Source organism: Pan paniscus, chromosome 13, assembly GCF_029289425.2.
Source record: "Pan paniscus chromosome 13, NHGRI_mPanPan1-v2.0_pri, whole genome shotgun sequence".
In the NCBI taxonomy this organism is placed as follows: domain Eukaryota; kingdom Metazoa; phylum Chordata; class Mammalia; order Primates; family Hominidae; genus Pan; species Pan paniscus.
Window position 1 is genome coordinate 80680537 of NC_073262.2, and position 26001 is coordinate 80706537.

At 38.8% G+C, this 26001-nt stretch overlaps 1 protein-coding gene and 1 non-coding gene across 2 annotated transcripts in view; one reads left to right on the plus strand and one right to left on the minus strand.

Annotated features, from left to right (window-relative positions):
* Positions 1 to 26001, minus strand: part of LOC134728681 (probable 3',5'-cyclic phosphodiesterase pde-5) — a 99717-nt gene that overhangs the window by 22701 nt on the left and 51015 nt on the right. The window lies entirely within an intron of this gene.
* LOC112439250 (U6 spliceosomal RNA) lies at positions 7508 to 7610 on the plus strand. Its single transcript, XR_003027532.1, has one exon. It is a non-coding gene; the product is annotated as a U6 spliceosomal RNA (small nuclear RNA).

A 26001-nucleotide genomic window follows, 5' to 3' on the forward strand; every position in this document is an offset into this window, starting at 1 on the left:
AGATGATATGATTGCTTACACAGAAAATCTTAAACAAGCTACAGATAAAAATTTAAATAAGAGTTGTTGGATTCCAAATTGATACACAAAAGTAAATTGCATTTCTAGATAAACACAAGGATTGACTAAAAATATAATTTTTTAAATATACTGTTTAAAATATCAATAAACATTTTTAAATACCTAGGATACAATATAGCAAAGAATGTGTAAGACTTTTATAGTGAAAACTAAAAAAAAGTCTTAAAAGACATTAAAGAAGATTAAATTGGAAAAAAATATATATCATATTATTGGGTAGGAAGACTGACTCTCATACATCAGTAATTCCCCCTAAACTGACCTATAACTTCAGTGCAATTCCAGTTGAAATCCTACCAGAGTGTGCATGTGTGTGTATGTGTGAAACTCAACAGGCTGATTATAAAACTGACATGAAAGAATAAAGGGCCAGCTGAAGCCAAGACCCTCCTGAGGAAGAACAAGTCATAGGGGTTGGGGAGAAGATTCACCCTACTAGATATTAATACTTTCTATAAGCTACAGAGATTAAGGCAGTGTGATAGTAATACAGGCATAGATTAATAGACCAACAGAATAATAGAGAGCCTAGTAACAAACCCATGCACATATAGAAAATGGATTTATGGCAAAGCAGGCATCACAGATCATGAGAAAAGATGAACTTCTCAATAAATGACCCTAGGTCAATTGCTTATTCAAATAGAAAAGAAATAAAATTGTATTCATATCCTACACCCTAACACAAAAAAGGAATTACAATTAAACTAAATACTTAATATGAAAACAAATTTATAAAAATTTCCAAAGACACTATAGGAGAATATTTTTCTTCATACCCTGTTTCAAGAATAAGAACAAAAATGCAAATTTCTAAAAGATCAATAAATCAAGTAGTATTAAAATTAAGAGCTTGGGCTGGGCGTGGTGGCACATGCCTGTAGTCCCAGCTACTGGAGAGGCTGAGGCAGGAGAATTGCTTGAACCCGGGAGGCAGAGGTTGCAGTGAACCAAGGTCGCATCACTGCACTCTAGCCCGGGCGACAGAGCGAGACCCCATCTCAAAAAAAAAAAAAAAAAAAAGGACTTGGGTTTTCCATTAAGAATGAAAAGCAACAGTACACCAGCTCTGCTAAGGGACAGAATGCCTCCTCAAGTGGGTCCCTGACCCCTGTGCCTCCTTACTGGGAGAAACCTCCCAACAGGGGTCGTCAGACACCTCATACAGGAGAGCTCTGGCTGGCATTAGGCCAGGGCCTCCCTAGAATAAAGCTTCCAGAGGAAGGAGCAGGCAGCAGTCTTTGCTGTTCTGCAGCCTCCACTGATGATACCCAGGCAAACAGGGTCTAGAGTGGACCTCCAGCAAACTGCAGCAGACCTGCAGAAGAGGGACCTGATTGTTAGAAGAAAAACTAACAAACAGAAAGTGATAACATCAACATAAAGGACCCCCACACAAAAACCCCATCCAAAGATCATCAGCCTCAAAGATCAAAGGTAGATAAATCCATGAAGATGAGAAAAAAACAGTGCAAAAAAACAACTGAAAATTCAAAAAACCAGAATGCCTCTTCTCCTCCAAATGCTTACAACCCCTCTCTGGCAAGGACACAAAACTGGATGGAGAATGAGTTTGACGAACTGACAGAAGTAGGCTTCAGAAAGTGGGTAATAACAAACTCTTCTGAGCTAAAGGAGCATGTTTTAACCTAATGCAAGGAAGCTAAGAACCTTGATAAAAGGTTACAGGAACTGCTAACTAGAATAACCAGTTTAGAGAGGAACATAAATGACCTATTGGAGCTGAAAAACACAGCACGAGAACTTCCTGTAGCATACACAAGTATCAACAGCCAAATTTATCAAGTGGGAGAAAGAATATCAGAGATTGAAGATCAACTTACTGAAATAAGGTGTGAAGACAAGATTGGAGAAAAAAGAATGAAAAGGAACGAACAAAGCATCCAGGAAATATGGGACTATGTGAAAGGACCAAACCTATGATTGATTACTGTACCTGAAAGTGACGGGGAGAATGGAACCAAGTTGGAAAACACACTTCAGGATTTTATCCAGGAGAACTTCCCCAACCTAGCAAGACAGGCCAACATTCAAATTCAGGAAATACAGAGAACACCACTAAGATACTCCTCAAGAAGAGCAACCCCAAGACACATAATCATCAGTTTCGCCAAGGTTGAAACAAAGGAAAAAATGTTAAGAGCAGCCAGAGAGAAAGGTCAGGTTACCTACAAAGGGAAGCCCATCAGACTAACAGTGGATCTCTCTGCAGAAACCCTACAAGCCAGAAGAGAGTGGGGGCCAATATTCAACATTCTTAAAAAAAAAAAGTTTTCAACCCAGAATTTCATATCCAGCCAAACTAAGCTTCATAAGGAGAAATAAAATCCTTTCCAGACAAGCAAATGCTGAGGGATTTTGTCACCACAAAGCCTGCCTTACAAGACCCCTGAAGGAAGTACTAAATATGGAAAGGAAAAGCTGTTACCAGCCACTGCAAAAACACACCAAAATATAAAGACCAATGACACTATGAAGAAACTGCATCAACTAATGTTCAAAATAACCAGCTAACATCATGATGAAAGGATCAAATTCACACATAACAATATTAACCTTAAATGTAAATAGGCTAAATGCCCCAATTAAAAGACATAGACTGGAAAATTGGATAAAGAATCAAGAGCCATTGGTGTGCTGTATTCAGGAGACCCATCTCACGTGCAAAGACACATAGGGTCAAAAAAAAGGGATGGAGGAATATTTACCAAGCAAATGGAAAGCAAAAAGAAAGCAGGGGTTGCAATCCTAGTCTCTGATAAAACAGACTTTAAACCAACAAAGATCAAGAAAGACAAAAGGGATCAACGCAAAAAGAAAAGCTACCTATCCTAAATATATATGTACCCAATACAGGAGCACTCAGATTCATAAAAGAAGTTCTTAGAGACTTACAAAGAGACTTAGATACCTGCACAATAATAGTGGGAGACTTTAACACCCCACTGTCAATATTAGACAGATCAATGAGACAGAAAATTAACAAGGATATTCAGGACTTGAACTCGGCTATGGACCAAGTGGACCTAATAGACATCTACAGAACTCTCCACCCCAAATCAACAGAATACACATTCTTCTCAGCACCACATTGCACTTATTCCAAAATTGATCACATAGTTGGAAGTAAAGCACTCTTCAGCAAATGAAAAAGAACAGAAATTATAACAAACTTCCCTCAGACCACAGTACAATCAAATTAGAACTCAGGATTAAGAAACTCACTCAAAACCGCACAACTACATGGAAATTGAACAACCTGCTCCTGAATGACTACTGGGAAAATAATGAAATTAAGGCAGAAACAAAGGAGTTCTTTGAAACCAATGAGAACAAAGAGACAATAACCCAGAATCTCTGGGAGACAACTAATGCAGTGTTGAGAGGGAAATTTATAGCACTAAATGCCCACAACAGAAAGTTGGAAAGATCTAAAATCGGCACCCTAACATCACAATTAAAAGAACTAGAGAAGCAAGAGCAAACACATTCAAAAGCTAGCAGAGGACAAGAAATAACTAAGATCAGAGCAGAACTGAAGGGGATAGAGACATGAAAAACCCTTCGAAAAAAATCAATGAATCCAGGAGCTGTTTTTTTTTAAACATTAACAAAATAGATGGACCACTAGTTAGACTAATAAAGAAGAAAAGAGAGAAGAATCAAATAGACACAATAAAAAATGATAAAGGGGATATCACCACTGATCCCACAGAAATACAAACTACCATCAGAGAATACTACAAACACTACTACTCAAATAAACTAGAAAATCTAGAAGAAATGACAAATTCCTGGACACATACACCCTCTCAAGACTAAACCAGGAAGAAGTCAAATCCCTGAATAGACCAATAACAAGTTCTGAAATTAAGGCAGTAATTAAGAGCCTACCAACCAAAAAAAGCCCAGGACCAGATGGCTTCACAGCCAAATTCTACCAGAGGTACAAAGAGGAGCTAGTATCATTCCTTCTGAAACTATTCCAATCAATAGAAAAAGAGGGAATCCTCCCTAACTCATTTTATGAGGCCAGCATCATCCTGATACCAAAACCTGGCAGAGAGAGACAAGAAAAAAAGAAATTTTCAGGCCAATATCCCTGAAGAATATTGATGTGAAAATCCTCAATAAAATAGGGCAAACCGAATCCAGCAGCACATCAAAAAGCTTATCCAACACGATCAAGTTGGCTTCTTTTGTGGGATGCAAGGCTGGTTCAACATACACAAATCAATAAATGTAATCCATCACATAAACAGAACCAATGACAAAAACCACATGATTATCTCAACAGATGCAGAAAAGGCCTTCAATAAAATTCAACAGCTCTTACGCTAAAAACTCTCAGTAAACTAGGTATTGATGGAACATATCTCAAAAAATAATAGCTGTTTATGACAAACCCATAGCCAACATCATACTGAATGGGCAAAAGCTGGAAGCATTCCCTTTGAAAACCAACACAAGACAAGGATGCCCTCTCTCACCACTCCTATTCAACATACTATTGGAAGTTCTGGCCAGGGCAATCAGGCAAGAGAAAGAAATAAAGGGTATTCAAATAGGAAGAGAGGAAGTCAAATTGTCTCTGTTTGCAGATGACATGATTGTATATTTAGAAAACCCCATTGTGTAAGCTCCAAAACTCCTTAAGCTGATAAGCAACTTCAGCAAAGTCTCAGGATACAAAATCAGTGTTCAAAAATCACAAGCATTCCTATATATCAACAATAGATGAGCAGAGAGCCACGTCATGAGTGAACTCCCATTCACGATTGCTATAAAGAGAATAAAATACCTAGGAATACAACTTAAAGGGACGTGAAGGACTTCCTCAAGGAGAACTACAAACCACTGCTCAGGAAAGAAGAGAGGACACAAACAAGTGGAAAAAAATTCCATGCTCATGGATAGGGAGAATCAGATCATGAAAATGGTCATACTGCCCAAAGTAACGTATAGAGCCAATGCTATTCGCATCAAGCTACCATTGACTTTCTTCACAGAATTAGAAAAAAACTACTTTAAATTTCATATGGAACCAAAAAAGAACCTGTATAGCCAAGACAATCCTAAGAAAAAAGAACAAAGCTGGACATGTCATGCTACCTGACTTTAAACTATACTACAAGTCTACAGAAACCAAAACAGCATGGTACTGGTACCAAAACAGATACATAGACCAATGGAATGAAAGGAGACCTCAGAAATAACACCACACATCTACAATCATCTGATTTTCAACAAACCTGACAAAAGCAAGCAGTGGAGAAAGGATTCCATATTTAATAAATGGTGCTGGGAAAACTGGCTAGCCATATGCAGAAAACAGAAACTGGACCCCTTCCTTACACCTTATAGAAAAATTAACTCAAGATGGATTAAAGACTTAAATGTAAAACCCAAAACCATAAAAACCCTAGAAGAAAACCCAGGCAATACAATTCAGGACATAGGCATGGGCAAAGACTTCATGACTAAAACACCAAAAGCAATTGCAACAAAAGCCAAAATTGACAAATGAGATCTAGTCAAACTAAAGAGCTTCTGCACAGCAAAAGAAACTATCATCAGAGTGAACAGGCAACCTACAGAATGGGAAAAAATGTTTGCAATCTATCCATCTGACAAAGGTCTAATATCCAGAATCTACCAGGAACTTAAACAAATTTACAAGAAAAAAACAAACAACACCATGAAACAGTGGGCAAAGGCTATGAACAGATACTTCTCAAAAGAAGACATTTATGTGGCCAACAAACGTGAAAAAAAGCTCATCATCACTAGTCATTAGAGAAATGCAAATCAAAACCACAATGAGATACCATCTCATGCCAGTTAGAATAGTGACTATTAAAAAGTCAGGAAACAATAGATGCTGGAGAGGCGGTGGAGAAATAGAAACACGTTTACACCATTGGTGGGAGTGTAAATTAGTTCAACCATTGTGGAAGATAATGTGGTGATTCCTCAAGGATCTAGAACCAGAAATATCACTTGACCCAGCAATCCCATTACTGGGTATATACCCAAAGGATTATAAATCATTCTAATATAAAGACCCATGCGTACATGTGTTTATTGCAGCACTATTTACAATAGCAAAGACATGGAACCAACCCAAATGCCCATCAATGATAGACTGGATAAAGAAAATGTGCCATATATACACCACGGAATACTATGCAGCCATAAAAAAGAATGAGTTCATGTCCTTTGCAGGGACATGGATGAAGCTGGAAGCCACCATTCTCAGCAAACTAACACATGAACAGAAAACCAAACACCACATGTTCTCACTCATAAGTGGGAGTTGAGCAATGAGAGCACATGGACACAGGGAGGGGAACATCACACACCAGGGCCTGTCGGGGGGTGGGGGACAAGGGAAGGGAGAGCATTAGGACAAATATCTAATGCATGGGGGGCTTAAAAGCTAGATGACGGGTCGATAGGTGCAGCAAACCACCATGGCACATGTATACCTATGTAACAAACCTGCATGTTCTGCACATGTATCCTAGAACTTAAAGTATAATAAAAAAAATTGCTAAGGGTTATAGATTAGATACCCTTTAATTTAAATATTCAAATTTCTTTTTATAAAAAAGCAGATATATTGAGATATAATTGAAATAAAAAAACTGCACATATTTAACATATATGATTTTATTAGTCTGGACATATGGTTACACCCATGAAATGGCCACAATCAAGATATGAATATAACTATCACCCCCACCAAAGTTTCTTCATGCCCTTTTTAATCCCACCTTCCATCCCTCCCACCCCACCATCCCCCACCTCAGATAACACTGATCTGCTTCCTGTCACTAGAGAGTAGTTTGCATTTTCTAGAGTTTTATCTAAATCAGCCATGCAGTATGCATTCTTGTCTGACTTCTTTCATTCCACATTATTAAAAAAAAAAAGAATGAAAATCAAGCAATAAAGAAGAAAAAATATTTGTAATACATATAACCAATAAGGAGGGTGGTGTTCAGAATATATATGTATATAAGGAGCTCCTACAAATCAATAAGAAAAAAGCAAATTCAATAGGAAAAAATGGGCCAATGACATGGACCAGTACTCCACAATAAGAGAAAACACAAACATATGAAAAGAGGGTTGAGGGGGAGTCATTCACTGAGCTCACCCCAGAACATTTGCATGGTCTATACTTTCATACCAACCATGAGTAGCCTGTTCTTTTCTTGGCTGGGAGGTAAATGAGGACCCTGTCCATAGACCAGGTGGCCATGAGGGGAATGGGCTTGGTAGGGAAAGCTAGAATTTGTGCTCTGGTGACTATGGTGGTCCTGGCCCCATATATATTCACTGTAAAGAGGAAGATGCAGCGGAACAAGAAGAACACTGAATAACTAAGAAACGAATGCTTGTGCTCACTTTGGCAGCACATATACTAAAATTGGCACAATAGAAGATTAGCATGGCCCCTGCGCAAGGATGATGAGCAAATTCATGAGGCATTCCATATTTTTAGCAATCCCATTACTGGCTATATAACCAGAGGAATATAAATCATTCTACCATAAAGGCATGCACACGAGTGTTCATTGAAGCCCTATTAACAATAACAAAGACATGGAATCAATGTTTTTGCAGGACATGCATGGAATCAACCTAAACGCCCATCAATGACACATTGGATAGATAAAATGTGGTACATATACACATGGATACTATGCAGCCATAAAAAGAATGAGATCATGTCTTTTTGCTGGAACATGGATAGAGCTGGAAGCTATTATTATTAGCAAACTAACACAAAAACAGAAAACCAAATACTGCATGTTCTCACTTATAAGTGGGAGCTAAATGATGAGAACTCATGAACACAAAAAAGGGAACAACAGACATTGGGGTCTACTTAAGGATGGAGGGTGAGAGGAGGGAGAGGAGCAGAAAAAATAAATATTGGGTACCAGACTTAATACCTGGGTGATGAAATAGTTACACAGCAAACCCCCATGACACAAGTTTACCTATATAACAAACCTTTACATGTAGCCCCAAACCTAAGAGTTAAAAAAAAATAAATAAAAGTTACAAAAATGAATAGTTAAAAGTCTGCGGTCATGCAAATATGATGCCAAGATTCCAGGAGACCTATAGAAAATGCCCATAGCAGCATTACTGATAAAAGCAAAAAATAAAAATAAATAAATAAAAATAAAATAAAATAACTAGAAATAACTCAAAAGTCTGTCAATAGTAGAATGATAAATTGTGATATATTTATACAAAGGAACATTATACGGCACTGGAAATTATTGCTACACATTTCAACATGAATTAATCTCAAAAACATAATGTTGAGCAGAAAAAGAAACAAAAGAATACATGTAGAATGATTCCATTTATACAAAGTTCAAAAGCAGGCAAAATTAAATTGCATATTGTATAGGAAAACAAAGATAGGTGGCAAAGTCATGGGGAGGGAAACAAGGGGATATTTCACACAACACTCAGCATGACAATGAAGGTGGTGGTGACAAGAGGAAGGATAATATTATTGTGAAAGGGCACCAGAAGATTTCAATGTAGTGGCTTTTTTTTTTTTTTTTTTTTTTTTTTTTTGAGACAGAGTTTCACTCTTGTTCCCCAGGCTGGAGTGCAACAGCGCAATCTCAGCTCACTGCAACCTCCACCTTCTGGATTCAAGCTATTCTTCTGCCTCAGCCTCCTGAGTAGCTGGGGTTACAGGAGTGCACTACTACACCTGGCTAATTTTTGCATTTTTAGTAGAGACGGGGTTTTACCATGTTGGTCTTGAACTCCTGACCTCAAGTGATCCACCCACCTCGGCTTCCCAAAGTGCTAGGATTACAGGTGTGAGCCATCGCACCCAGCTAGTGTTTTACATTTTAATCTGGTCTGAGTAGAAGGATGTCCAGTTTATTCTTCTTTATGCTGTACGTATATATTTTATTCTTCCATTTGAATATACGATGCATTTCACAATTTTTTAAAGGCAATGGACAATATAATGAAAATTGAAGAACTGAAGCTCTTGTCCTTTCCGATATGTTCAGCACACATATTGTTTTGAATGCGCAGAGTTCTTAGGGATATGATTTAGCAACATGAGCAGTTAACAACCCAACCCTTGTTATGTTAATAGGAACACTGTGGCTAAACCACTAAACTAAAATTTCACTCCATAGACTTATTGATACTAAAACGGAATGTTTCTTCAGAGAACTACATACCTCAATTTGCTCACTTTTCTTTTCCTTTTACTATGCTTTGACATGACCATTTATTACAGATAATCTACTAAATAGAATTGCCTTCCTTCTTTACAGTTCTTTCTACATTGTTTTGTCCAGGTAATTTTTATGACTTTCATAATAGTGTCTGACATGCATGTAATTTAAAGTCAACAAATACTGAATGATAAAAATGAGCAGTCAGAAATTTTTATCTACTTATTTATTTATTTATTCATTTATTGAGACAGGGTCTCACTCTGTTGCCCATGCTAGAGTGCAGTGGCTCAATCATAGCTCACTGCAGACTTGATCTCCCAGGCTCAAGTGATCCTCTCTCCTCAGCCTCCCAAGTAGCTAGAACTACAGGCACAGCCACCATGCCCAGCTAATCTTTTTGAGTTTTAGTAGATACGAGGTCTCGCTATGCTGCCCAGGCTGGTCTCGAATTCCTGGGCTCAAGCAATGCTCCTGCCTCAGCCTCCCAAAGTGCTGGGATTACAGGTGTGAGCCTCCATGTCAAGCTCAGAAATTTTTTTTTTTTTTTGAGACAGAGTCTTGCTCTGTCACCCAGGCTGGAGTGCAGTGGCACAGTCTCAGCTCACTGCAACCTCTGCCTCCCGGGTTCAAGCAATTCTTCTGCCTCAGCCTCCCGAGTAGCTGGGACTACAGGCATGCACCACCACGCCCGGCTAATTTTTGTATTTTTAGTAGAGATGGGGTTTAACCATAGTGGTCAGGCTGGTCTCGAACTCCTGACCTTCTGATCCGCCCGCCTCAGCCTCCAAGTGCTGGGATTATAGGTGTGAGCCATCGCACCTGGCCAGAAAATTTTTTTAAGAACCATGTGACTTCTGCAAATAAGGCATATTCAGTATTAACTTTTAACTAGATAAGACCTACAATGAGCTATTTTCACACACATATGTTTTTTTTTCCAAAAATGGTAGAAGCTAATATTTATTTTAAGTCTGCATGGCAAGTTTTTCAGTTTTTCATAATACTTTGGATGACAGATGTCATTGCCAAGGCATCAAAAGCACTAAATTCCTCTTTGGAAGTGCTGTTTGTCCAGTTTCACATCTGCCCTGTATCCTTTACTCCTCGAAAAGACAATGTTTTAAGCATTATCCCCCTAGATGTTACAAACAGCTGAACCAGCCTGCAAATTAAAGGACTACATTGAACATAAATTTCTGATAAGGCCCATATTAATCATATGTCCCAAAGTTTAGATGATCACACAAAAGTAATTTTCTCACATAAAAGGTTTTTGCTTTCTTTTCAAAAAATTGTAAAGGCATGGTGTAAACATTACTATTCCTTTTCTCTGTTTCTAAATGGGTCTAGGTTCTTGTGTGAGGAAAGAGGACAATTAGTAAATGTAATTTTCTTATACAGCCTCAGCTGGCTTCACATACCTCATAAATAGTTCTTATTCAAACATTCTAAAGATACCTACAATTAAATAAAATTCATCCTAAGGCTGGGTATGGTAGCTCATGCCTGTAAACCCAACACTTTGGAAGGCCAAAGTGGGAAGATCACTTGAGGCCAGGAGTTTGAAACCAGCCTTGTCAACACATTGAGACTCCGCCTCTACAAAAGAAAAAGATTAGCCAGGTGTGGTGGCACACATTTGTAGTCCCAGCTACTTAGGAAGCGGAGGCTGGAAGATGGCTTGAGTCCAGGAGTTTAAGGCTGCAGTGAGCCATGATCACATCACTGCTTTCTAGCCTTGGTGACAGCAAGACTCTGTCTCAAAAAAAAAAAAAAAAGAAGAAAAAAATCCATCCTAGTTATATATTTGATCTATTTCATGTTCTGAAAGATCTAACCTGGAACTTTCCCCTTACGTATACAACTTTAAAGAGTAAATGGCTATTCCAAGTCAATAAACTGGTGGCAAATTGAAAGATATTAATGTGTAGCTAATCTATTTTACATGATGGACTTTCTAGTCTCCCCACAATGAGCCTCAGTATATGATTTTAAGTAACATTCAGAATACTAAACTTGATTTTAAAAACTTGCAAGCATTCAGGATATTCTGCCATGAAGCCTCTAAAATTATAACTATATTACACAGAAGTTAAAAACAAACAAACAAACAAAAACCCTACACTTAGGGGCAAGAGCGCTTAACCAAGGCATTGCTTATTGCTGCAAAGCTGCTCTGTATTAACCTCACGTTAAATCATTAGAGAGAATGGTGGGAGGCGAGGGACAGCTGGCCCCCTTGGACATGGGGGCTGAGGCATCCATGGCTGCTAAAGATTTTATAGTTTTTTTCCTTTTACGGGATAAAAATAAATCATTTGCCTTTAGTTATAGTTTCTAACTGATATTGTCACAAAGATAATTTCTGGTTGTGGTTTATGCAATGCAGTCTTATATACTATTATATTATATCTGGCTGATATTAGGTACGGGGTGCCCATTTGTGAAATGGAACTTAAGGAACTGTACATTTTTAATAAGAATCAATGCTATTTCCCTAACAGACAGTATCTGTCATGGGCAGATGATTCACATTGATGGCTTATAAATAGCATGAATTCCCCAGGAAATTTCTCCACTGGGTCCTCCTTTCACACTAAATTCAAGATATTAGTCAAATCCTGCTAAGGTACACAGATTTGACTATCCAGAAAAGACAGATCAAGGTTCTTCAGACATCAAAACTTGCTTTGAAGAGAGAAAGACAACATAATCTGGTTTTGCAGTGGCAGATGGCTCATAATTTTGGCTTTGAATCTTGATCTTCTAAGCCAGTAGACAAGCGGAGACATAAGAGTCATACCAATTACTCCAGCACCACATATGGTGAGCTAGCCTTTAAAACAGGCACTAAATGAGACTTGTGATCAGTTTAAACTGCAAAGAAATTGAGGCAATTATAAGACTTATTGATTCCTCAGATAATAGCAATGATGGCTATCATTTACCAGGAGCCTACCATATAACCTGTGCATTTATGTATGCAAAAATCTGTGCCAGAGTTTTGCACACATGGAATAATCACAACAACCATGCAAAGTGGATACTATTCGCCCCATTATACATATGAGGAAACTGAAGCTAAGAGAAGCTCAGTAACTTATCTCATGTTAAGTAATTTACCAATAACTGAGCCAGGATGCGAACTAAGAGATGCTTGAGTCTAAAGCTTGGGCTCTTTTCACCACATTATGTTACTTTGAAGAGTTAGCAATTTGTCCTCAAGGCCTCTGTCCATGCTGGTGTTTAATACAGCTCAAAAACCATAAAGAAACTTGTCAGTGGTACAAACAGTAGTTTATGTTCAGCCTAATGTACTAGAACAGAGTGAGAAGTTAATACTGCTTGCCATTCTTCTTGTGACCAGTTCAACACCAGGTCTTTTTATTTTTTCCAGTCTATGATTAAATATATTAGCAAAGATTGACTTCTGCAGAAGGAAAACATAGAAGAAATAAAATATTTCCCCAAAAGCTTGAAGCTCTTGCTTCATGAAGAGTAGGAACATCATGAATTGCAAATGTCTTTCAAATATTTTTTCCAGTAATAGGCCATTTCATAAAAATAATGCAATGACCAAAGAAGTGAAGAATCCTGATTTTACCATATTTTCCAAAAACAGAAAGTTTATATAGATATATAAACTTTATATATATGTTTTTATATATATAAACTTTATATGTTTATATATATAAACTTTATATATGTTTATATATAAACATATATATGTATGTATACATCAGTAAAATGTATGATTTTCTGATATAAACCCTTGTTTATAATATAAACAATATAAAACTCTTGTTTCTGATATAAACCTCTCATGATCATGGTCACATAAGAAGTTCTTGGGAGGTATAACAAGCACTGCATATGATGCCACAAGTCCTGAATCCCCTGCCCAGCCCCCAAACTGAGCCATTTAACTTCCCTCAGACTGTTTCTTTACCCTCCAAATGAGGATAGTAATTCTTACCTTTCAGACAGCAAGGATTAATTAGGTAGTATGTGGTGAAGCATTTTATAAATCATAAAGTGCTACACAAGTATATCACCACATTCAGAATACAGAACAGGAATCAGACTAGAAACATTAGAAACTCTCCATTTCCCAAATTCTGTCCCTAGATGTTTTTTTGGGGGATGTTATACCCCACTCCACTTATTATTTTTGATTGCTTCAGTAGGTGTCTAGCTCCAGCAATCAAACCAATCCATGACTAAGGCAACAAATGCCCCCAAAGGACATTCCCTGCAGCCAAACAGCAAAAAGCTATTGGACCAATAGATCACTGGTATGGCTGTAACTTCAGTACCCTACTTACAGGTCACCTAGAGTTTACAAAAAGTTTCACAATAAAGAGAAATGTGCAGTTTTTTTCTAGAATAAGTTGCTTGCTTGTATACACTAGAGCTTCAGGTTTTTTCTCAGAGACAAATTGTACATCTCTTTGTTTTACGATGGATAAATGCAAGTATAAGACCTGCATAAAGCAACTCAAACTCTGCCTTCAAAACTCTCTAAAATGTTGTAGGGAATCTGTTAACTATATCCTCCAGTTAATTCCTAGTAATATAAACAGATTCCTTCCCTGCAGGTTTTGGTACTGATTAGTTGTGATGACAAATGAAAGTTTTTCATATTTAATGAAACTATCCATTTTGCACACTCACAACATAGCTCCCAGAAATATTGTTTAGTCCTTGGCAACACTGTCTCACAACTTTGGTAAAGAGCATTGTGAAAAGATGTTGTTGAACAGACTGCCACTCATTGTTTACATACCACACCAGAGACAGCAGTTTGTGGTGGTTAAGAGTACAAATTGTGGCTCCAACAATATGGGTTCAAACCCTGGCTCTCCAACTTAATAGCTGTGTGACCTTGGGGAAATTAAGAAAGCTTCTAATAAGTGTTAACTATCACTACTGTCAGTAGTAGTAGTAGTAGTAGTAGTAGTAGTAGTAGTAGTATCGCCTTCACAGGCATTAATGGATTATATTGCAAACCATGAAGTTTCCTGAGGCATCTTGTTCCAAACTCTCCAAACCTGATACAATTGTTGGGATCTTCGCACAAAAATAATCAGTTACCTGGTGTCAATGGATGTGAATGGCTAAAACAGCTTCTGGAATGCATTCTAGCAGATTTTTGAACTTCATATTCCATCAAGGACCCGCCTTCTTTCATGGACAGGAATCCAGCCTTGAACATGTGAACAGAACCTGAATGTAATCCTTAATATTTCCCATAATGGTAAAACTGTAGAATCTAAACAGAGATGGATAATTTGAGTTTGCATCTGGTCTCTGCCTCTTACTAGCTGTATAAACTTGGGCAAGTTACTAAACCTATTCAAGTCTAGCTTCCTCACATGTAAAATGTAGGAAGTAACGGTGTCTATCTCATAGAACCTTGTGAGGATTAAATGAGATAACTAAATCTTACCACAGTGCCTACTGCATAACATATTCTCAATAAATACTGGCTATTACTATTAATTTTTTTTGGGGGGGGTTGGTTGGTACAGTTGATATGAGCTCTTCACCTGTGTGTTAATTGAAAAATGAATTTTTTGCAGCTGATCCTTTGAGGACTATAAAATGTATGGATGAAGTCTTATCAGCAGAAGTCTTATGTTATTATAATGTTGAATTCAGTTCACTTTTTGGAAGATTTTATAATAAATCTTACAATGTGAAACAATCATGGAGTAGATTGTCTAAGAAATTATAGAAAGATAACATTGAGAAAGTAGTTGATCTCTGTATTGTAACCATCAATGTTTCCTTTCTACTTAGGTTTCTTGTTTGTTCGTTTGTTTGTTTGTTTGTTTTTATAATTGAAGAATTGGAGTCAGAACTTCAGAATAATAGTCATTGAGTCAGAAGGTGAGATGATAGATAGAAGATCAAGGAAGGCTGTTGATTGCCCCTTTCAAGTCAGGCAGGGCTGACTTAAACATGGTTGGCTTTTGGCAAAGCTGAGGTAGTCAGTTCATCTTGAGTTCCCTTGTAGATTCTCTTTACTCTTCTCAGTCAATGTAACTATCCTGGGTCCCATTATTGCTCATATCAAGTGGTAAATTTATTTCTGTTACTGTTAATCACTAATTAACTTGTTCACTGCTCATGGGTCCTCAGAGATGTCTGGAGACTCTTACAGTTGGAAAAGCCAGGAATCTTGAGGTGCATAGAACTATAAAAGAATTATAGGTTGTGAAGTTGTTAGTTTGAGGCATATATCTTTTGTCCACTATTCCTATGTCTAGGGCCTATCTCATTCCTGTAGACTTATTATGTGTTCTTAGATGAATAATTATGCAGAAAAACTTTCTGGGATTTTTTTTTTTTTTTTACTTGGAGACAAAAGGACTCAGATCCTATGACATGATAGTTGTCTATATCCTTTATTGCAGTTGATGGGAAGACTCAGAAACAAACTTGGACCCAGATAATTTCTTTCTTCTAGATATCACCCAAGGCCGGGCATGGTGGCTCATGCCTGTAATCCCAACACTTTGGGAGGCCAAGGCGGATGGATAACTTGAGGTTAGGAGTTCAAGACCAGCCTGGCCAACACAGTGAAACCCCATCTTTACTAAAAACTCAAAAAATTAGCCAGGTCTGGTGGCACATACCTGTAATCCCAGTTACTTGGGAGGCTAAGGCAGGAGAATAGCTTGAACCCAGGAGGCAGAGGTTGCAGTGAGCCAAGATCATGCCACTGCACTACAGCCTGGGCCACAGAGCAAGAGTCTGTCTCAAAAAAAAAAAAAAAAAATCACCCAGTGGCAGTATCAAAGAATGGCTTTTCCCCAGCTATCCTAAAGATATATAAAACAACATGCTGTTACACAAATAGAGCTTTGTTACAAGTCACCTCATCAGTACTTTCAGTCAGATGACAGCCCTGAGCCCCTCTGGTAACATGATAGAGCAGCCACGAGTCACACTATGAGCAGATCAGACATGAGCCTCATTCAACACCAAGAATAACCTGCTACAAAGCTAGTAGCTTAAAATTTTGGGGAAGGATTATTTTGTAAGGTTTCTCCTCTGTGTTTTCATAATTAACATGGAATTTTAGAGCTGAGAGAGTCTCAGAAGTCATTTTCCTAACCCCCCCATGTTATATATGGAGATTCTGAGGGCCAGAGAGAGAGGTCATCTGCCTGCATTCCCATAGATGATGAGTGCAGGGAAGCCCAGATTTATGCCCCTTCTTGCTCCCAGGCCTTCCACAGCTCACTGTCTTCAACTGAAGGTGACTAAGATAACAAGACCCTCGAATAATCTGGCTCTACCATCCTATCCACTGCCTACCCAGGATGAACTCCTTTTGCTCATGAACATTCTACGTGAGAAATGGTTACAGACAGAAGTAGATAGAGCAGCTGGGAAGCAGTTTCAATAATCTGGGTGAAAGATAACGGTGACTTGAATCAGAGTTGTGGTAGTAGAGTTGCAGAAAAGTGAACAGATTGGAGATTGTTTTATGGAGTGAATCAGAAGAACCTTCTAACGGATCTAATATGTAGGTGAATAAAAGGAAGGAATCAAAGGTAACACCTAGGGTTCTGGCTTGGGCAACTGAAGATAAAGAAGATAAGGCAGAGGCAAGAGAGTATTGGGATGGGGGGTGGGGGCGCGGCATGAAAGAAAGAGTTCTCTCAATGTTCCGTGTATAACAATCTGAGAGGTGGCATGGCATATGTCAGAGGAGGAACAATATTTCCCCCTTTTCTGTTTTCCATGAGGAGAGACTTCCCTTAACCCCTCCACCCTTTGGATCCATTCCTTGCTCCTCCTCAGAAAGGTAGGGTGAGTTATCTGATGAGGGAATTAGGGAGACTAACAGGGCATGCACAACCTAGCTCCTTCCTCCCTTTAATCCTTGGGAGTCAGGCCACCCCCAAAGAGCAGTCCTTCAGTTCCTCGATGCTGTAATTTCCAAAGGGACAGGCCCCTTGCATGGGGAGTACTATGGGCATCCAGCATTTTCTGTGCTTGGGAGGGTAGGTTTATCTAATTCTGGTGCTGAGAATTATACACGCCTATAAATATAAGCCCATATTCCAGTATCTGTTTCATAAGCCATAAATGTGATATTTTGATATCCCACATGCATTTCTTTTTTGTCTTTTTTCTCATCTGAATTGGTTCAGGGTAGGGAAGAAAGAAGGTAGGTATTGGGTCCTCTCAAAACTCAAGAGTGGGAGGAACAGTGGGAGAGGAACACAGAGTCCTTCCTCTAACACTGTGGCCCTGTGACCTCAGGAAGAGGACCTAACTTCTCAGTGCTTGTTTCCTAATCTATGAAAGGGAAAGGATAGCATCTACTCTACATTTCTCAAAAGGTTATTATGAAGATCTTAATAACAAATATTTGAATATTTAAATGTTCAACATTTGAATATTTGAATAACCAATATTTGAATGTAACCTTAATATTCCAATATTTGAATATGACTTTGAGCCGGGCACTTAAAGTGCCAGTGGCATATGTAAGAGTTGTGGTAGTAGAGTTGGAGAAAAGTGAACAGATTTGAGATGGTTTTACAAGTAACTCAAAAGAACTTTCTGATGGACCTAATATGGCAGGTGAATAAAAGAAAGTAATCAAAGATAAGACCTAGGTTTTTGTCTTTAAAGTGCCAGGCTTGGGGGGAGGTTCCAAGGTGGCCAAATAGGAACAGCTCCAGTCTGCAGCTCCCAGCATGAGTGACGCAGAGGACAGGTGATTTCTGCATTTCCAACTGAGGTACCGGGTTCATCTCACTGGGGCTTGTCTGACAGTGGGTGCAGGACAGTGGGTGCAGCCCATGGAGCATGAGCCGAAGCAGGGCAAGGCATCGCCTCACCTGGGAAATGCAAGGGGTTGGGGAATTCCCTTTTCTAGCCAAGGGAAGCTGTGACAGATGGCACCTGGAAAATCTGGTCACTCCCACCCTAATACTGTGCTTTTCCAACAGTCTTAGCAAACGGCACACCAGGAGATTATATCCCACGCATGGCTTGGAGGGTCCCACACCCACGGAGTCTTGCTCACTGCTATCACAGCAGTCTGAGATCGAACTGCAAGGCAGCAGTGAGGCTTGGGGAGTGGTGCCCGCCATTGCTGAGGCTTGAGTAGGTAAACAAAGCGGCCAGGAAGCTCAAACTGGGTAGAGCCCACCGCAGCTCAAGGAAGCCTGCCTGCCTCTGTAGATTCCACCTCTGGTGCAGGGTATAGCTGAACAAAAGGCAGCAGAAGCTTCTGCAGACTTAAACATCCCTGTCTGACAGCTTTGAAGAGAGTAGTGGTTCTCCCAGCACGGAGTTTGAGATCTGGGAACGGACAGACTGCCTCCTAAAGTGGCTTCCTGACCCCCGAGTAGCCTAACTGGGAGGCGCCTCCCAGTAGGGGCAGACTGACACCTCATACGGCCAGGTGCCCCTCTGAGATGAAGCTTCCGGAAGAACGATCAGGCAGCAACATTTGCCGTTCTGCAATATTTGCGGTTCTGCAGCCTCTGCTGGTGATACCCAGGCAAACAGGGTCTGGGGTGGACCTCCAGCAAACTCCAACAGACCTGCAGCAGAGGGTCCTGACTGTTAGAAGGAAAACTAACAAACAGAAAGGACAACCACACCAAAACCCCATATGTACATCACCATCATCAAAGACTAAAGGTAGACAAAACCACAAAGACGGGGAGAAACCAGAGCAGAAAAGCTGAAAATTCTAAAAATCAGAGTGCCTCTTCTCCTCCAACGGAACGCAGCTCCTCACCAGCAATGGAACAAAGCTGGACAGAGAATGACTTTGACGAGTTGAGAGAAGAAGGCTTCAGAAGATCAGTAATAACAAACTTCTCTGAGCTAAAGGAGGGTGTTTGAACCCCTCGCAAAGAAGCTAAAAACCTTGAAAAAAGATTGGAAGAATGGCTAAATAGAATAAACAGTGTAGAGAAGACCTTAAATGACCTGATGAGCTGAAAACCATGGCACGAGAACTACGTGACGCATGCACAAGATTCAGTAGCCGATTCGATCAACTGGAAGAAAGGGTATCAGTGACTGAAGATCAAATGAATGAAATGAAGTGAGAAGAGAAGCTTAGAGAAAAAAGAGTAAAAAGAAATGAACAAAGCCTCCAAGAAATATGGGACTATGTGAAAAGACCAAATCTACGTCTGATTGGTGTACCTGAAAGTGACGGGGAGAATGGAACCAAGTTGGAAAACAATCTTTAGGATATTATGCAGGAGAACTTCCCCAACCTAGCAAGGCAGACCAACATTCAAATTCAGGAAACAGAGAGAACGCCACAAAGATACTCCTTGAGAAGAGCAACTCCAAGACACATAATTAACAGATTCACCAAAGTTGAAATGAAGGAAAAAATGCTAAGGGCAGCCAGAGAGAAAGGTCATGTTACCCACAAAGGGAAGCCCATCAGACTAACAGCGGATCTCTCAGCAGAAACTCTGCAAGCCAGAAGAGAGTGGGGGCCAATATTCAACATTCTTAAAGAAAAGAATTTTCAACCCAGAATTTCATATCCAGCCAAACTAAGCTTCATAAGTGAAGGAGAAATAAAATCCTTTACAGACAAGCAAATGCTGAGAGATGTTGTCACCACCAGGCCTGCCTTACAAGAGCTCCTGAAGGAAGCACTAAACATGGAAAGGAACAACTGGTACCAGCCACTGCAAAAATATGCCAAATTGTAAAGACCATCGATGCTAGGAAGAAACTGCATCAACTAACGGGCAAAATAACCAGCTAACATCATAATGACAGGATCAAATTCACACATAACAATATTAACCTTAAATGTAAATGGGCTAAATGCTCCAATTAAAAGACACAGACTGGCAAATTGGATAAAGAGTCAAGACCCATCAGTGTGCTATATTCAGGAGACCTATCTCATGTGCAGAGACACACATAGGCTCAAAATAAAGGGATGGAGGAAGATCTACCAAGCAAATGGAAAACAACAACAAAAAAAAGCAGGGGTTGCAATCCTAGTCTCTGATAAAACAGACATTAAACCAACAAAGATCAGAAGAGACAAAGAAGGCCATCACATAATGGTAAAGGGATCAATTCAACAAGAAGAGCTAACTATCCTAAATATATATGCACCCAATACAGGAGAACCCAGATTCATAAAGCAAGTCCTTAGAGACCTACAAAGAGACTTAGATTCCCACACAATAATAATGGGAGACTTTAACACCCCACTGTCGACATTAGACAGATCAACGAGACAGAAAGTTAACAAGGATACCCAGGAATTGAACTCAGCTCTGCACCAAGCAGACCTAATAGACATCTACAGAACTCTCCACCCCAAATCAACAGAATATACATTCTTTTCAGCACCACACCACACCTATTCCAAAATTGACCACATAGTTGGAAGTAAAGCACTCCTCAGCAAATGTAAAAGAACAGAAATTATAACAAACTGTCTCTCAGACCACAGTGCAATCAAATTAGAACTCAGGATTAAGAAACTCACTCAAAACTGCTCAACTACATGGAAACTGAACAACCTGCTCCTGAATGACTACTGGGTACATAACGAAATGAAGGCAGAAATAAAGACATTCTTTGAAACCAATGAGAACAAAGACACAACATACCAGAATCTCTGGGACACATTTAAAGCAGTGTGTAGAGGGAAATTTATAGCACTAAATGCCCATAAGAGAAAGCAGGAAAGATCTAAAATTGACACCCTAACATCACAATTAAAAGAACTAGAGAAGCAAGAGCAAACACATTCAAAAGCTAGCAGAAGGCAAGAAATAACTAAGATCAGAGCAGAACTGAAGGAGATAGAGACACAAAAAACCCTTCAAAAAATCAATGAATCCAGGAGCTGGTTTTTTGAAAGGATCAACAAAATTGATAGACTGCTAGCAAGACTAATAAAGAAGGAAAGAGAGAAGAATCAAATAGATGCAATAAAAAATGATAAAGGGGATATCACCACCAATCCCACAGAAATATAAACTACCATCAGAGAATACTATAAACACCTCTATGCAAATAAACTAGAAAATCTAGAAGAAATAGATAAATTCCTGGACACATAAACCCTCCCAAGACTAAACCAGGAAGAAGTTGAATCCCTGAATAGACCAATAACAAGCTCTGAAATTGAGGCAATAATTAAGAGCCTACCAACAAAAAAAAGTCCAGGACCAGACGGATTCACAGCCAAATTCTACCAGAGGTACAAAGAGGAGCTGGTACCATTCCTTCTGAAACTATTCCAATCAATAGAAAAAGAGGGAATCCTCCCTAACCCATTTTATGAGGCCAGCATCTTCCTGACACCAAAGCCTGGCAGAGACACAACAAAAAAAGAGAATTTTAGACCAATATCCCTGATGAACATCGATGTAAAAATCCTAAATAAAATACTGGCAAACTGAATCCAGCAGCACATCAGAAAGCTTATCCACCATGATCAAGTGGGCTTCATCCCTGGGATGCAAGGCTGGTTCAACATACACAAATCAATAAACATAATCCATCATATAAACAGAACCAATGACAAAAGCCACATGATTATCTCAATAGACGCAGAAAAGGCCTTCGAAAAATTCAACAGCCCTTCGTGCTAAAACCTCTCAATAAATTAGGTATTGATGGGATGTATCTCAAAATAATAAGAGCTATTTATGACAGACCCACAGCCAATATCATACTGAATGGGCAAAAACTGGAAGCATTCCCTTTGAAAACTGGCACAAGACAGGGATGCCCTCTCTCACCACTCCTATTCAACATAGTGTTGGAAGTTCTGGCCAGGGCAATCAGGCAGGAGAAAGAAATAAAGGGTATTCAATTAGGAAAAGAGGAAGTCAAATTGTCCCTGTTTGCAGATGAAATGATTGTATATTTAGAAAACCCCATCATCTCAGCCCAAAATCTCCTTAAGCTGATAAGCAACTTCAGCAGTCTCAGGATACAACATCAATGTTCAAAAATCTCAAGCATTCCTATATACCAACAATAGATGAGCAGAGAGCCACGTCATGAGTGAACTCCCATTCACGATTGCTATAAAGAGAATAAAATACCTAGGAATACAACTTACAAGGGACGTGAAGGACTTCCTCAAGGAGAACTACAAACCACTGCTCAGGAAAGAAGAGAGGACACAAACAAGTGGAAAAAAATTCCATGCTCATGGATAGGGAGAATCAGATCACGAAAATGGTCATACTGCCCAAAGTAATGTATAGAGTCAATGCCATCCCCATCAAGCTACCAATGACTTTCTTCACAGAATTGGAAAAAACTACTTTAAAGTTCATATGGAACCAAAAAAGAGCCCGCATCACCAAGTCAATCCTAAGCCAAAAGAACAAAGCTGGAGGTGTCACGCTACTGTACTACAAGGCTACAGTAACCAAAACAGCATGGTACTGGTACCAAAACAGAGATATACACCAATGGAACAGAACAGAGCCCTCAGAATAATACCACACATCTACAACCATCTGATCTTTGACAAGCCTGACAAAAACCAGAAATGGGGAAAGGATTCCCTATTTAGCAAATGGTGCTGGGAAAACTGGCTAGCCATATGTAGAAAGCTGAAATTGGATCCCTTCCTTACACCTTACACAAAAATTAATTCCAGATAGAGTAAAGACTTAAATGTTTGACCTAAAACCATAAAAACCCTAGAAGAAAACCTAGGCAATACCATTCAGGACATAGGCATGGGCAAGGACTTCATGTCTAAAATACCAAAAGCAATGGTAACAAAAGCCAAAATTGACAGATAGGATCTAATTAAACTAAAGAGCTTCTGCACAGCAAAAGAAACTACCATCAGAGTGAACAGGCAACCTAAAGAATGGGAGAAAATTTTTACAATCTACCCATCTGACAAAGGGCTAATATCCAGAATCTACAAAGAACTTAAACACATTTACAAGAAAAATCAAACAACCTCATAAAAAACTGGGCGAAGGATATGAACAGACACTTCTCCAAAGAAGACATTTACGCAGCCAAAAGACACATGAAAAAATGCTCATCATCACCGGCCATCAAAGAAATGCAAATCAAAACCACAATGAGATACCATCTCACACCAGTTAGAATGGCCATCATTAAAAAGTCAGGAAACAACAGGTGCTGGAGAGGATGTGGAGAAATAGGAACATTTTTACACTGTTGGTGGGACTGTAAAACTAGTTCAACCATTGTGGAAGACAGTGTGGCGATTCTTCAAGGATCTAGAACTAGAAATACCATTTGACCCAACATCCCATTACTGGGTATATACTCAAAGGATTATAAATCATGCTGCTATAAAGACACATGCACATGTATGTTTATTTTGGCACTATTCACAATAGCAAAGACTTGGAACCAACCCAAATGTCCATCAATGATAGACTGGATTAAGAAAATGTGGCACATATACACCATGGAATACTATGCAGCCATAAAAAAGGATGAGTTCATGTCCTTTGTAGGGACATGGATGAAGCTGGAAACCATCATTGTGAGCAAACTATCGCAAGGACAGAAAACCAAACATTGCATGTTCTCACTTATAGGTGGGAACTGTACAATGAGAACACTTGGACACAGGGTGGGGAACATCACACACCAGGGCCTGTCATGCGGTGGGGGGGAGGGAGGAGGGATAGCATTAGGAGATATACCTAATGTAAATGACGAATTAATGGGTGCAGCACACCAACATGGCATATGTGTACATATGTAACAAACCTGCACGTTGTGCACATGTACCCTAGAACTTAAAGTATAATAAAAAAATAAAAATAAAAAAATAAAGTGCCAGGCTCAAAGTCATATTCAAATATTGGAAACATCACTTGTAGTTCCAAATGCATTGACTAAGGAATTTATAGATGGAATTTCTACAAAGAGAAAATTAATAATGGACCAACTAATATTTATATTGGAATAATAATTATTATTATCATGATTATTTTACTATATACTTCTTCTTAGGCAAATAGTGGTTATCAAAGATGACAGCCCTACAGGAAGAGATAGAAAGAAAAGTCATCTGATGCTCCTTTATTCACGTTTTTCTATTTCAAATATTGAAAAGCTGGCCTTATTATTTAGCTTTGTACACTTATAGAAAATTTGAGAATAAGAAATGCATTCGTAATAAATGGGCTCTTTTTTCTAGGAAAGAAAAAAAAGTATCTTTCATAAACCTGGGGTGATATTTTTTTTAAATACACTTTCACATACAAGCCCAGGGATTATGTTCTGCTAAAAATAATGAAGATGCAGATATTAAGGTTCTGTGTAGTTTTTAGTCAAGAAAAAAAAAGCTCTCAGAAACAGCTACACGGTTGATAAAGTGTGGTTGAGTTTCCCTTCGATGACTTGTCACAGACGGGCACCAGCAAGTCCTGTGGCTGAATTTTACAAATCACTAAGCAAGTTTTGGAGCGTTAACATATTGAGGGAGAAGAAATATAATAACAAAGGTGATTGTCCCACATCCTTCCTGGTGGATTCAGGAAGATGGAAAATATTTCTTTTCTGTATACAAAAGAAAGAAAAAGAGTCCTGAAGGGGACATTCACCATCAGGAACTTTAGGTTAACAGAGACAAGACCTCAATCAATGAGCCTGAGAATTGCTGGCATGGTAACTCCTGGGTTGCTGTTGCTAAAAGTTCCTGGTAGATACCAGGCTAAGAGATATATCAAAGAAAGAATATTATCGTTCTCATTCTAATAAAAGCCTGGATATTGCATACCAAGTGTTTAAATACAAATTTCCCTGTCACTTGTTCTACTTAGAATGGAGGGGCAAGGTCCTTTTTACATTGCAAGACATTGCAATATAGCAAATAAATTACAACCAAGGGCCACATGGGGTAACAGTTTAAAGTGTAATTAAACTCTGTGTGTTTAAAAGAAAAACAAGTATTTCATGTATCTGATATTAAAATGGAAAAGAAGGATACACTCACAGGCCACATGGAAGTAAAAAAATAATTGTTTTATGAAAGAGGCTGATGAGATTTAAAAATATGATTGTAAAATTAAAAACTGGGAACAAATACTTATTTTCATGTTATATCAGTTTGATAGTAAGGTAAGTAAGGTCATAGAAGGCAAGAAGAGGATTAGGAAAAGAGAAAAGAGAATGAGGAGAAAAAGAGACAGGCAAGATGAAGGATAGGAGGAGGGAGAAGGGGGAAAAATGGGGTGCACCAGGGGAAGCCATTACACAAAAGGAATGGCAGGTGTGGGATGTCCAAAAAGAAGAAATTAAGAGGACAAGACAAATAAATGGAAAGAGGAGAGGAAACACAGAAAGACTAAGAGAAAAGAGGAGATGTTGAGATAGCCAGCAGTTCAGGGGACTCTGAAGCATGATAGATAAATGCATTTAACTATTCCTTTGAGCTTTGGAGCATTAACTGTTGTGATCACTGTCTTTGGAAATGTCATTTAGCTGTTTAACAAAACTGGTCACAGATGACTTTAGAAGAATTGCGGGGGTTAAGTAGTTTCTAGGGTAATGGTAGATAATCCAAATAAAAATATCTTGAGTCCAAAAACAAATCTGACAATCTTGGAGGACACTTCCTGGAAGCAAGTAGAGAAGTACAGACTAGAAAAACATAAATATTCTG